Below are 12,481 nucleotides of genomic sequence, written 5' to 3'. Positions count from 1 at the left end.
GGCCTGTGCCCAACTACTACGGGAGGAAGCCGAGCGCCGCTGGGAGCGCCTGACAAAGTTGCAGACCTGGCGGCGGCCACGCGTTTGCGTGCGTGTGTGAGTGTGTGAGAGCGCGGCCGGAGATGCATGCGCGTGTGCGGGTGCTCGAGGGCAATGGCCGGACGGACTTAAAAAAATAAAAGCGAATTCCAGCTCCGGTTGCAGCTAAAGAAGGGCGAGAGGGGACAGTTTGCGCTGGGACAGCGTCCGCCCGGGCTCCTGACTCGCATCACACCCGCATCGGGCTGGGAAAGTTTCCTCTTTCTGCCTGTTGGAATTCACTTGAGATTCCCAGCCCCGAGGATTGGAGAAGCTTCCTGGATACAGTGATGCTGGGGCCAAACTGGGCACATATGGGAATTCCTGGCGTTGTGACGCTTTGCATTAAAAAAAAAAAACAAAACCTCAAACTATTTAAGATAGGAGCAGAGCACTAGATATAGGACTTAGCCTGAGCGACTGCCCCATCTTCCTCTTTTCGCCCCTCTTTGGTGGGACTTGGTGCCAGATGCTCGCCCCTCCCTCAATCCAGACGGATTCCGGGCTGGGCTGCAGGGATCCAGGTGACTGACTGGACCTGCATCGTTTCCAGGTGGGGGGCTGGGAGGCCCAGGCAGCCCTGAGTCAGCTCGCCGAGGCGCATCGCGTGCCCCAGAGGCTGGAGCTTGAAAGGCAACTTTACGCGTCTCCAAACATACTCTTCCATTTTCCCAAAGCGCTACTCGCCACCCCATTCTGGTTCCCTTTACTCTTCATTCATCGGATGGAAAAGGTCAAAAAATTCTCCCCAAACCCTAAAAACAAAACCCGAGGAAGTTCTCTCCGTCTCTTTTCCTTGTTCGAGCTCCCTCCCCAAGCACGGCCGGGGCTGGATTGCCCCCGACCGCTTTCTCCCCCGGCCTGCGGAAGCAGGGAGAAAGTTGGGCGCCGCTCGGAGCGCCTCTTCCCCCGCTGTGTGTGTACGTGTGCACGCTCACGTCTCCCCGGCGCCTGGGCTGGGGACAGGAACTGCTCCGGGCACCGTCAGTCCGACGGCGCTGCTCTGGGGGCTTGCAGGGCTGGGGGAGGGCGGGGACGCGAGCGCCGCGCCACTCACCCCGGGTTGACGCTCCCTCGCCCCTCCCCCGCCGTCTCCATCCTCCTCCAGGAGAACAGGTGAGCCCGGGTACCAGCTGCCACCCCCCGCCCCGGCCCCGGCCCCGGCCCCGGCCCCGCTCTGCTCCCTGCCCTCTGCGGTAATGCGCCGGGGAGGTTTCATCACCCACTGCCCGTGGCGACGCGGCCCTGGGTCTCCGCGGCGGGGCGCACTGCGAGCCTCGTTGGGGCAGCCATGTGACACGGTTGGGGGAGGGGGTGCGGAGACGCTGGGGCCGGGTCATCCTCCGGCCGCCGTTCGGCTTCCAAAGCTCTCTTCGCAGGGTTCCGGATGCACGAGGGCGTTAGGAAGGGGGGTGGGGGCAGGGTGGGCTCCTCTGGCCGAGGCTGTCCAGCGCATCCAGTGGCCTTGAGGTGGGAGGAATGAAAGGAAGGGGGGGGGGTGTCGGGTGGGCTCTCCCCGGGGTTGCAGCGCCTGGGACCTGCTGTCCACCATCCCCACCCGATTTCAGAGCCCAAGGAAACGGTCACTTTGAAGGTCCGAGTCTGCAGCAGTGGCAAGAAACTGACCACTCATGCCCATGATTCCAATAACAATTACTTCTTGCAGCCTCAGAGCTTTGGGGGAAGGAGGTGGCGTACAAGTACATTAAAATAGGTGGTTCGCCTTTCCCACCCTGCTTTTGTTTGCGTAGTTAACTTCCTTTATTAGTTTATGAAACACCGTCTCCTGTAGATCCTGAAAAGACAAAACATAACAAAGAAACGGCAGCAGTCTGGCCTCCCACGAACTCCATAAGCCTCTGAATTTCCTGGGTAGGCTTTCTTTCCTTGGAGAGCCTTTTTTGTAGGTGAGAACATGAGCAATATTGGCGTTAAACAGGGCATCCGGTCTCTTGGTTCTTTGAGTCACGGAAATAGGAGAGGTCCAGGGGGTGGGAGCAAGCCGACCTTTGTTGGATGCAGACTCTCTGAGTCTTCTCGGCCACCTGGAGCAGGGGCCAGGCAGATAGAGGTCTCTGGGCTCCTGCCTCCCGGAGCTGGGGCATGGCCTTTTGCCACCATGAGGACCTGCATATAGAAAAATTCATCTTGGGGCTTTTTGCTCCAGTCTCACAGGGGACATTCTTGTCTCCAACCTGAGCCACCTGTCCCTTTAGAACTAAAAGGAAAGTAGTTAGCTGTATTTGAGGTGTTGCAAGTTACAGGTACCAGTTCTTAAAAGTTTGATCTTCAGGCCACTTGGCCAGGGCCAAACATCCAGAGAAGAATGCCCATCCCAGTTCATCCCATCAGGGCTGAGAAAATTCTGCAGAATCAGGAGGCAGTTTCCAGGGATTATCAGTCTAGGCCACAGGCCTGGGGTGGAAGTGGGGAGGGGAGCTCAGGCCCGTGACTGTGTTGTGATCTCCCCTCGTTCCTTCTTCTAGCTCTGTAACTCAGGCCTGGTTTGGCAGACTGCGGCTGGTGACAGTAGGGAGTGGGGAAGGGGCAGTAATAATGATAGTAATTATTATTATTATGATTATAAAGGAAACATGAATTGAGAATAGATACTGGGCCACGCATTGTGCTTGCAGCTTTGGTGTCTCTCTAGGTGGGAATTGAGACTTGGGAGATGCAAGGACGGTCCAGCTGGTATTGCCCTGAGGCTCAGCAGGGAGTCTTGGCTGGACAGACCCTCCTTCTCAGTTTAAGACCCAACTGGCAGTGGAAAGGATGAGGCAGGCTCACCTCGTGACATCCTGGGGCTTCTGTGGTTAATACGTGGAACCCAAGTTTTCCTCTCTAACTCCACCAGTTAAATCCAAACAGTAAGTAGGTTAATTCGGGTTAGACTTTGAAAGGGGAGAGGATACTAACAAGTAGAAAAGGAACAGAGGGTATCACAGGAGGGAGGACCAGCAGGGGTAAATGAACGGAGGAGATGTGGTGCGTTTTGTATCGGGAATAGGGGTTGCCCAGTTTGGTATTCAAGTGGAAGATAAAGCTGGCAAGGGCATCTGGGGCCTTGTTGTGGGGCCTTTGTGACAAATCTGTGCTCACCAGAGATCTTGTTTTCACATCCTGATGGCATTTAAGGATGAAACTCCAGGATGCTCTTAGACTAGATTCCCTTTTGGAGTTAGGAAAAGGTCAGGGGCCCAGTGCTGACACTGTGAAGGAGGATATGGATGAGAGGAATGGGAAGTAATTAGTTGGAATCTTGATGTGGGTTGCTATGCCTAGAAAGGTGTTCTTGGAGGATGGGAAAGTATGAGCAGGTGGGGCCTTGGAGGATGGGAAGTTGTCGGATGATGAGGCAATATCGCATAGGTTGATACTTGGTGTCTGGTCCAGGCTTTCTGAGTTCCAAAGCCAGAGTGGAAAACGTGGCTTCCTCGTGGAGAGCTCCTCCTCCTGCAAGCCACGCCCCCTCGGGGCCGACTGTCTGGGCTGATGGCACCACCTTATGGTTAGAGAGGGAACTGTCTGACCAAATAGTGGGCTCTCCTCTCTCTCTTCCTGGCTCAAGGGCCTAGGGCACTAATACTGGGTCTTCCACCTTCTCCTCAATTTCCTTAGCAAATCAGTTAATACCGATTTAGGCAATCTCCCCCGTGCAACGACGTGCTTTAATCGCCCCATCAAGAAAATCTCTTTCAAACTTTTTGCTTTTCCTCCCCCATCCTTTGCTATGAGCCCCAAATCTACCCTCATCATGGCTCCTTTGTGTCACGCTTCTATGAGGGAAAATGAAAAAAAGGTATCCAAGTGAAACTGGACAGACAAAATAACAATAGAATACTGCTATAAGGCTTCAAAATTCTTATAAGTAGAGGTCTCTCCCTAAAAAGTCTCTGTCTTTCCCTTTATGTCCTTTCATTAAACCAGTTGTTCCATTAAATAGAATTCAGGAGAAAGGAGACTATGTCTTCCATCTTTGAGTTTGTTTATTGGTACTACAACAAAATTGCTCTCTACTAATTTTCACCGTAAAAGTCCAGGGCCTCAACAACATTATGAGTTAAGAGAGCTTTTGTGGGGCTGGTCTGGAAACCTCACCATCATTTATAATATTGTTTATTTAAGGAGAAAATATTCTGAGTTCCCAAAACAACCAACTTCCAAAGGTTTGGAATACACCACTTTTGTGAATTGGACATTTCCTCTATGTTGTAGATTAACAGTCAAACCATAGTCATGGACTGACTGGAAACACAAAAGATGAAAAAGAATTTTAAAAAACCCCAAGAGAATAGGGCCACTGTCTCCTCACAATAAATCCATTTACTGGAAAGAATGTAAAGCAGTAAACTTCGGTGTCTGATTGTGGTCTGAGTTTTGTTAGTGCCTTGCTCTGAAGCCTGCAGAGTATTCCAGAAGCCATCTCTGTTTTCCTCGGGTCATGATTTTTGCTTCCTCACTGTGTGTGGAGACAGACTCTCGGAGAAAACGTCCCAGGCCAGGAGCAGTCTGATCTCCATGGGCAGTGCTGGTGGAGCCCAGAGGTGAACATTCATGGTCTTGGAATACTATGGAGCTTTCTCTCTGACTGGGTTTGGTCCGAGAACTATGGGTAAAGGAAGGGTCTTTTTGTGGGGCAGTTTACCAGGGAGTCAGATTTTGAAAATTTTCACGAAACGACCAAATCTATTAATGTGATTTAACCATCAGTATACCATCCGGGTCTAGGGGACCCAATTTTAGTTTTTGAGTTTTTTTTTTTCTGAGCAGTTCTAACTATTTGTAAAGTTTGATATATCATGACTTTGGTTCTTTTGAAGGAACTTTTTCAAAGATCAAAGAGAACATTTACTTTTTAACAAGAACAGAATAAAACTCATTCTATCTTGAATGTACCATATGGGACCATTGGAGCCATTTATAAATCTAAGACTTCACGGGATCTTAGTGATCTGATTTTTCTTATATCTTGAAATGTTTTCCATTTTCTCAGCCTAGGAATTATTTCATCATTACCCATCAATTATTGCCAATTATGCTAAAAATACTAAAATAATAAGAAAATGGAAGAATGATGGAATCACCATCCAGAAGGTTGATGCAATAGTGAAATAAATCATCACGATTGCATCACCCTTCAGTTTTCTTATTACATTTCTTAGAGTATTACATCATCTTTCAAGAAGGTATAAAAGAGGATAGAAGACACCATCTTTTTTTAAAAATAAATTTATTAATTTAATTTATTTTTATTTTTGGCTGTGTTGGGTCTTTGTTGCTGCACGCGGGCTTTCTCTAGTTGCGGCGAGCAGGGGCTACTCTTCGTTGTGGTGCACTGGCTTCTCATTGCAGTGGCTTCTCTTGTTGTGGAGCACAGGCTCTAGGTGCATGGGCTTCAGTAGTTGTGGCACGTGGGCTCAGTAGTTGTGGCACACGGGCTTAGTTGCTCCGCGGCATGTGGGATCTTCCCAGACCAGGGATCGAACCCGTGTCCCCTGCAATGGCAGGTGGATTCTTAACCACTGCGCCACCGGGAAGCCCCAAGGTCATCATCTTTGTAGTTTTATTATTATCACTTTCATTGCATGCCATGGAGAACACAGAATTTTTCATTGCCTGCGCAAAATGGTAAAGAGAAGAACATTGACAAAGGAAAATGTTTTACAGTAGTTAGACAAATCAGAAGAGACAGCAGCGATGTTGACTCTGATGATAACAGTAAAATTCACCCTGTAAGCAAAGTCTCAGACTCTGAGTTTTACCATACAACATTCTGGATCAATTTTCTCACACTCCAGAATCGATCAATAAACAATATATTTTTGAGGACAAAAAATATGGTATTCTCATCCAGTTAGTCATTCAACAGGAATGATTTCATCACCCAATATTTTGCAACAAGAACCTGGACTATCCTGTTTTGCTCAAAGAAGGGGAGGCCAATCTTCTTGTACCTTTTGTGGTGTTTGTTCAGCAAAATTTCCTTGATACAGTTTGAAAGGGACAAATGATGAAGTCAGGTGTGTTTACAAAGGTGATCCAAAGAATATTCTTACTAGTGTTTATAAATGTAAGAATGAAAATGCTTTGCAATTATGGAGAAAAGAAGATGACCCTCTTCTCTTTAGGAAAATTACAACCCATCAAAGGTTTGAAAAGTACTAGTTTTATGATGCAAGTGCAAGAAGAACCAGAAATAACAATAAATTAGAACTTATTAGAGATTTACTTGAGATCTGGAATTAGTATTTGTGAGGTGGATCTGCCCCCAGTTTGTGTTTGACAGCTGATGAATAGTTAGTTGCATGTAGAGAATGTTGCTCATTTTGAGTTTATATACCTTCAAAGTCAGGAAACTAGGGAATGAAAATTTGCTATGTTTATTTTATTTATTTATTTTTGAACTATTTATTTATTTTGGCTGCGCCTGGTCTTAGTTGCAGCACGCAGGATCGTCTTTGCTGTGTGCGGGATCTTTGTTGTGGCGTGCGGGATCTAGGTCCCTGACCAGGGATCGAACCCTGGCCCCTTGCATTGGGAGCGTGGCGTCTTAACCACTAGACCACCAGGGAAGTCCCTGCTAGGTTTAAATTATTCAGTTTTGTAATAAGAATTTTAAAACTGCCCCTTTATTATTATTTCTGTAAATTACTGAGAAAAATAAAAAGGCTTCATTGGACCAGATGAGGATGACAACTTTTTCCTGCTGTACTGGGGGCTGAGGTTACAGGCGAGAATATTAAAACAAAAGTCAAGTAAACTCCTTCAGGCAAGCAGGAGCCAGTGTAGAAGGAGCCAGTGAAGAAGGAGGAGGAACCAGGAGCCAGTGAAGAAGCTGTTCCCCCACCCCATCTTCCTTAAAACTCCCTGTTAAGGATTGATGACTGTTTTACAGTGGGGTGCTTTGAATGAGAGACGTTGTCATATAACCTCTCTGTTTATTCTCGCCTTTAGTGGAGCTCAGTACTTCTCAAAATTCAGTGGGGATAAGAATTATGTATAATAAAAACATGGATACTGTATTTTAGTGTGTGGTAGGCAGGATTTTTAAGATTAATTTTGACCATTCAAGATTTTTACTTCGTTTGAAGACTTTAGAACTTACTTGTCTTAGTCTGCTGGGGCTGCTATCACAGAGTAGCATCGACTGGGTGGCTTAAATAACAAATATTTCTTTCTTTCTGTTTTTCTTGGCTGCACTGCGCGGCTTGCGAGGTCTTAGTTCCCTGACCGGGGATTGAACCCGTGTCCTCGGCAGTGAAAGTGCAGAGTCCTAACCACTGGACCACCGGGGAATTCCCACAAATATCTCTTTTTCATAGTTCTGGAGGCTGGAACCCTGAGATCAGGGTGCCAGCGTGTTTGGGTTCTTAGTGGAGGCCTGCTTCCTTGAATTATGCATAAAGAGAGGGAGAGAGGGGGAGAGAGAGATATTGAGAGAGAGAGAGAGAGAGAGAGAGAGAGATCCATCTCATATCTCCTCTTTTTATAAGGATATTAATCCCATCATGAGGGTCATAATCTCATAACCTATCTAACCCTACTTACTTCCCAAAGACCCCACCTCCAAATACCACCACATTGGGGGTTAGGCTTTCAACATATGAATTTTGGGAGGACACAAACGTTCAGTCTATAGCACTAACCCACTCTGACATTCAGTCATTCAGTCGACTCTTGTGTGTGTCTGTGTGTTAGATCCTGTGCTGCATACTGGACGGCAAGGAAGAGATAAACCCAGGCACTGCCCTTACAGCAGTACAAATTTAGAGACGAGGAAATAATAATTTTTACAACACTGTGTGGTTGGCATTATGATGGAGATGAGGGCAGGCTACTCTGGGAACTAAGAGAATGGTTTCCCTCAACCACTGACCCCCTCAATGGTTGACACCTCATGAAAGGTGTCAAAGATGAAAAATTTTTAGTTTTTATGTTCACTTAAAAAACAGGAACTGAAGAATGGCTAAGAGAATGGTTAGGAGGCATTTAGAAGGTGGAAACAGGGAGAAAACGCATCCCAGGCAGCTGGACCAACATACACAGAGGCCCAGAGGAGTGAGCGAGAGCAGGCAGGATGGAGAGCTGGGTGGTCTGGTGTGGCAGGGAAGGATGGTGTTTTGGAGGAGAGGACTCTTGGCTGAACGTTGGCTGGGATTTGATCCCGAGGGCCTGGTGTGTCTGTCTTCATCTGCAAGTAACAGAAAACCCAATGCAGAAGTCTTAAACAGTAAAGGTAAGTGCATTACTCCCCATTCCAGAAAGTCCTGAGGATGTGGGGCTAGTGAGGGTGCAGAGATGGTTTGGAGGTGGAGACCTCCAGGGGCGAAACACATTGAGAAGTCACGTGGCAAATCGGAGCTGTGAAGGTAGAGGCGATTTTTAGAAGCTTGTGGGGGACAAACTGGCAAGATAACCAACTTTTGCACTTGAGGGGTAGGTGGGGAAAATGATGGAAGTTTAAGCCTTTCTCTCTTTTTTTTTTTTTTGACCGCACCGCGTGGCATATGAGATCTTACATGTTCTCCAACCAGGGATACCGAACCAGGGATCGAACCCATGCCCCCTGCATAAGAAGCACAGACTCTTAACCATTGGACCGCCAGGGAAGTCCCTAAGCCTCTCTTTTACCAATTCCCCCTTCACCTGCCCCGTGCTCCTCCACTTCTCTTCCATCTCCCACCCCCATCTCAATCAGTGCTATCACTACTTTTCTGGTTGCTCTAGCAAAAAAAACCCAGGAGTCCTCTTTGATATGAAAATGAGCCATTTTCTCCTTCCCTTCACACCTCTGTATGTAACTCATCACCAATTTGTGTTGTTTCTGACTCCAGAATACCTGTCGATTCTGTTCGCTTCTCTCCATTTCCACCATCCAAGCCTCAGTCATCTCTGTCTCGTCCTACCGTGGAGCTGACTATCTGCTCTCTTGCTTCCACTTTCGCTCACCAACACTCTCTCCAATCCTAATTCTCTGCACTGTGGCCAGACTGATAAAAAAAAAAAAAAACCAAACCACGCAACCAACAAAAATAAACCCTAAACCCAATCCTATCACTCCATCGCTTGACTCCAGAGGCCTCCTTAGAATCCAATCCACACTCCTGACCACGGACCGGAAGACCCTGTAAGATCTGGCCCTGCTGATTTTGCAGACCTCAGGGGTTTCCACTTCCTCAGGGAATCACTCATTCCCTTCCAGCACCTTTTTTCTATACTACAAATAAGCCAACCTCTTTCCTGCCTTCGGGCCTTCATGCAGGCTGTTCCTGCAAATCAGGGGCCTTGATCAGTTATTATCTTGTTTATTTATTTATTTTCATTGTTTGTTGTCTTACTGTTTCTCCCATCCAAAATGGATTATAAGGGCCCTGAAGGAGAGGATATTGTTCGGCAAGTTCAATGTCCAATCCCTAGCACCCACTGCAGCCCCTGACTCACAGCGGATTAAGTGTGTGTGTGTGTGGTTATTGAATGATGAAATGCCTCCTGGTTCCATGAGCAGAACTGGGACTTCCAGAGAGGAAACCCAGTTTGGGGGAAAGGTCGTGGATGTAAAGAGTTAGTGGGCCACCCAGGTGCGATATCCAATGCACAATTCAACAGCATCCTCCCCTTTCTTGTGGCACTTCGTAGTTCAGCCAAGGCCCGGATTCCATACTGCTTTATGCTGAAATTATTTCTAGGTTGAAAGTGCTTTCATATACACGGCTTTTTTAAACCTCTCTACAGCCTTGGGAGGGAGTAGAATTATCATTCCCATTTTACAGATGAAAACCTCAAGCTCAGAGATTCTTGTCCAAGGCACATACAGCTGGAAGGGTCAAGTCCAGATTTGAACTTGGGTATTCAGATTGCCAGATCTTTGTATTTTATTATTGTTCTGAAATCAGAACCCACTTCGCCATCCCCACCAGTGAATAATAAGTATTATAGATCATGTTGCAAAACACTTTCATTTTGATGATGAACAAAGTGAACTTAGCCTGACGGCCAGAGGAATCCAGTGCCCATGTATGTGCATATATATATATATATATATATATATATATATATATATATATATATATACACACACACACACACACAAATATATATATATATTTATTTATATATATATATATTTATTTATATATATATATATTTCTCCTTAAGACCTCAAAACCTTGAGAGAGGCAGAAGAAGTAGGAAGAAGTAAAAGAGAGAAAAGTAAAAGAAAGTCCTCAGAAGAAAGAAATGCACAAGAACTAAGGTAAGATTACAATCTAAAAGGAAGCCAAAGAATGTTTTTTAGACTCTTCTTGTTTTTCTTTTTAAGCTTTTTATCTTTTTTTTTAAATGAAAGCTTCTTTTTATTTATTTATTTATTTATTTATGGCTGTGTTGGGTCTTCGTTTCTGTGCGAGGGCTTTCTCTAGTTGCAGCGAGTGGGGGCCACTCTTCATCGCGGGCCTCTCACTGTCGCGACCTCTCTTGTTGCAGAGCACAGGCTCCAGACGCTCAGGCTCAGTAGTTGTGGCTCACGGGCCTAGTTGCTCCGTGGCATGTGGGATCCTCCCAGACCAGGGCTCGAACCCGTGTCGCCTGCATTGGCAGGCAGATTCTCAACCACTACGCCACCAGGGAAGCCCATATCTTTTTTTTTTTTAAATTTATTTATTTATTTTTGGCTGCGTTGGGTCTTCGTTGCTGCACGCGGGCTTTCTCTAGTTGCAGTGAATGGGGGCTACTCTTCGTTGTGGTGCGCGGGCTTCTCATTGCTGTGGCTTCTCTTGTTGTGGGCTCTAGGTGCACAGGCTTCTGTAGTTGTGGCTCACGGGCTTGGTTGCTCCATGGCATGTGGGATCTTCCCGGACCAGGGCTCGAACCCGTGTCCCCTGCATTGGCAGGCAGATTCTCAACCACTGCGCCACCAGGGAAGCCCACTCTTCTTGTTTTTTGGCTAGGTAACAAACAAAAAGAAGTGGGTAACAAGATAAATTAGGCATACAAAACTAAAGCAAGAGGGCTGATAATTGATGAGAAAAGAGCCCTCGGGGGATAAGGCAGAGGGAGAGAGAGGCGGACCAGAAGGGGATGCTCTGCAAGAAGCCTGGGTCCATCATCATCAACCTCGTGAAGTTCACTGCAGGCTGGCACGTGCTGGGTGTTTAGGAGGGACAGAAAAGAGGAAGGTGTTGGTCCCTTGACGTCAGTTACTGATGGTGGGGATGAAGAAGAGTAAGGAGAGCTAATCTATGGAGTGTGGAGGTGAGGGACAGCTCTTGGGTAGGTAGGGATCTAGGCACTGTGGCCTTCAAATCTCAGCCTTGATGCCGATTAGCTGTGTGATCTCAGCCAGGTTACTTAGCCTCTCTGTTGAGGCTTGAATTTATGTTGAGCAGCCTCAGCCTGCTCAACATAAGTTCAAGGATAACACTGTGTGCTTCATAGGGTTGTTGTAGGATTACGTGAGATAGCGTGTCAAATGCCTTGCTTCTGGCACCTGGCACTCACTGCATAGCCATTGTTTTCCCCAGTGATCAAAGCAGGCAGTGGTGGCTGTGGCCACTTTCTGACCCACATCCAAGTGTGAGTAAGAGCCGTGACCTTCTGTTGCTTTGGACACTGTCAGGTCCTCAGAGGACAGGAAACAGAGTTGGCGAGCTGCCCCCTCCTTCTACCTTGATTGATGGTGAGATTGGGGTGGGTTTCATCTGGGGTCAGCTGTGTGGGTAGCAACTGGGTCCATTTTTATTTGCAGGTTATGGTGTGCCGTTACTTAGCACATTTGCTTTTTCAAAATGCCTTAATGGAATGCTATAGTAGAAAGAGAAAAATCTTTCATTTGTATGTGTGTGTCATCCAAATGATATTTTTAAAGATTTATTTTTGTGTGTTCACGATGTTCTTGAATAATCTTTCCATAAGTACGGTCAAAGATAAAACACGTGGTACACAAAATCTGGTCGTGCATATTTTAGAGTATGACTGTCTTTTGACCAGCCCTGGGCTCCATTTCCCGAGTTCTGCACTGTGTTTCCTTAGGAGGGCTTGCGTGAGCTGGTTTGCTGCCTGGGAGACTTTTGAACGCAGACCAAGCTAATGGTGGTGCCCTCTGCCAGTGTCACCCTTTCCCCTTTTCCACCCACAGCTTGGCTCTCTGTCTGGACTCGTGGAGGCCAGACTCTTTGTGTCTCAGTCATTTATTCAACAAATATCCGATGAACACCTTTGCTGTGCTGGGTGCTGGGCTGGGCTTTGTGGGATATAGTGGTGAATAAGATGGGCAAGGTAGCTGGTCTCATGCTGCACATAAAGTAATGAGAAAATAGAGTGTCTAAGGGCCTATGTCAATGAGGGTGGTCTGAGAAGGCTTCTCTGAATAAGGATTATTTCTATAAAAATCTGAATGACATGA

The 12,481-nt window shown here is 46.9% G+C and overlaps 1 long non-coding RNA gene across 7 annotated transcripts in view; it reads left to right on the top strand.

The window, feature by feature from the left end:
- Positions 1 to 119: 119 nt before the first annotated feature.
- LOC309658243 overlaps positions 120 to 12,481 on the top strand; it is a 162,381-nt gene continuing 150,019 nt past the window's right edge. For all 7 annotated transcript variants that reach the window (XR_014262124.1, XR_014262125.1, XR_014262126.1 and 4 more), the window contains exon 1: positions 120 to 1,194. This is a non-coding gene — a long non-coding RNA (uncharacterized lncRNA). The remainder of the gene's footprint in view (positions 1,195 to 12,481) is intronic.

The sequence above is a fragment of the Balaenoptera physalus genome, assembly GCF_965194825.1.
Source record: "Balaenoptera physalus genome assembly, chromosome: 3".
In the NCBI taxonomy this organism is placed as follows: Eukaryota; Metazoa; Chordata; class Mammalia; order Artiodactyla; family Balaenopteridae; genus Balaenoptera; species Balaenoptera physalus.
The sequence above is the reverse complement of the archived record's forward strand: the minus strand, read 5'-3'. Positions and strand labels throughout refer to the sequence as shown.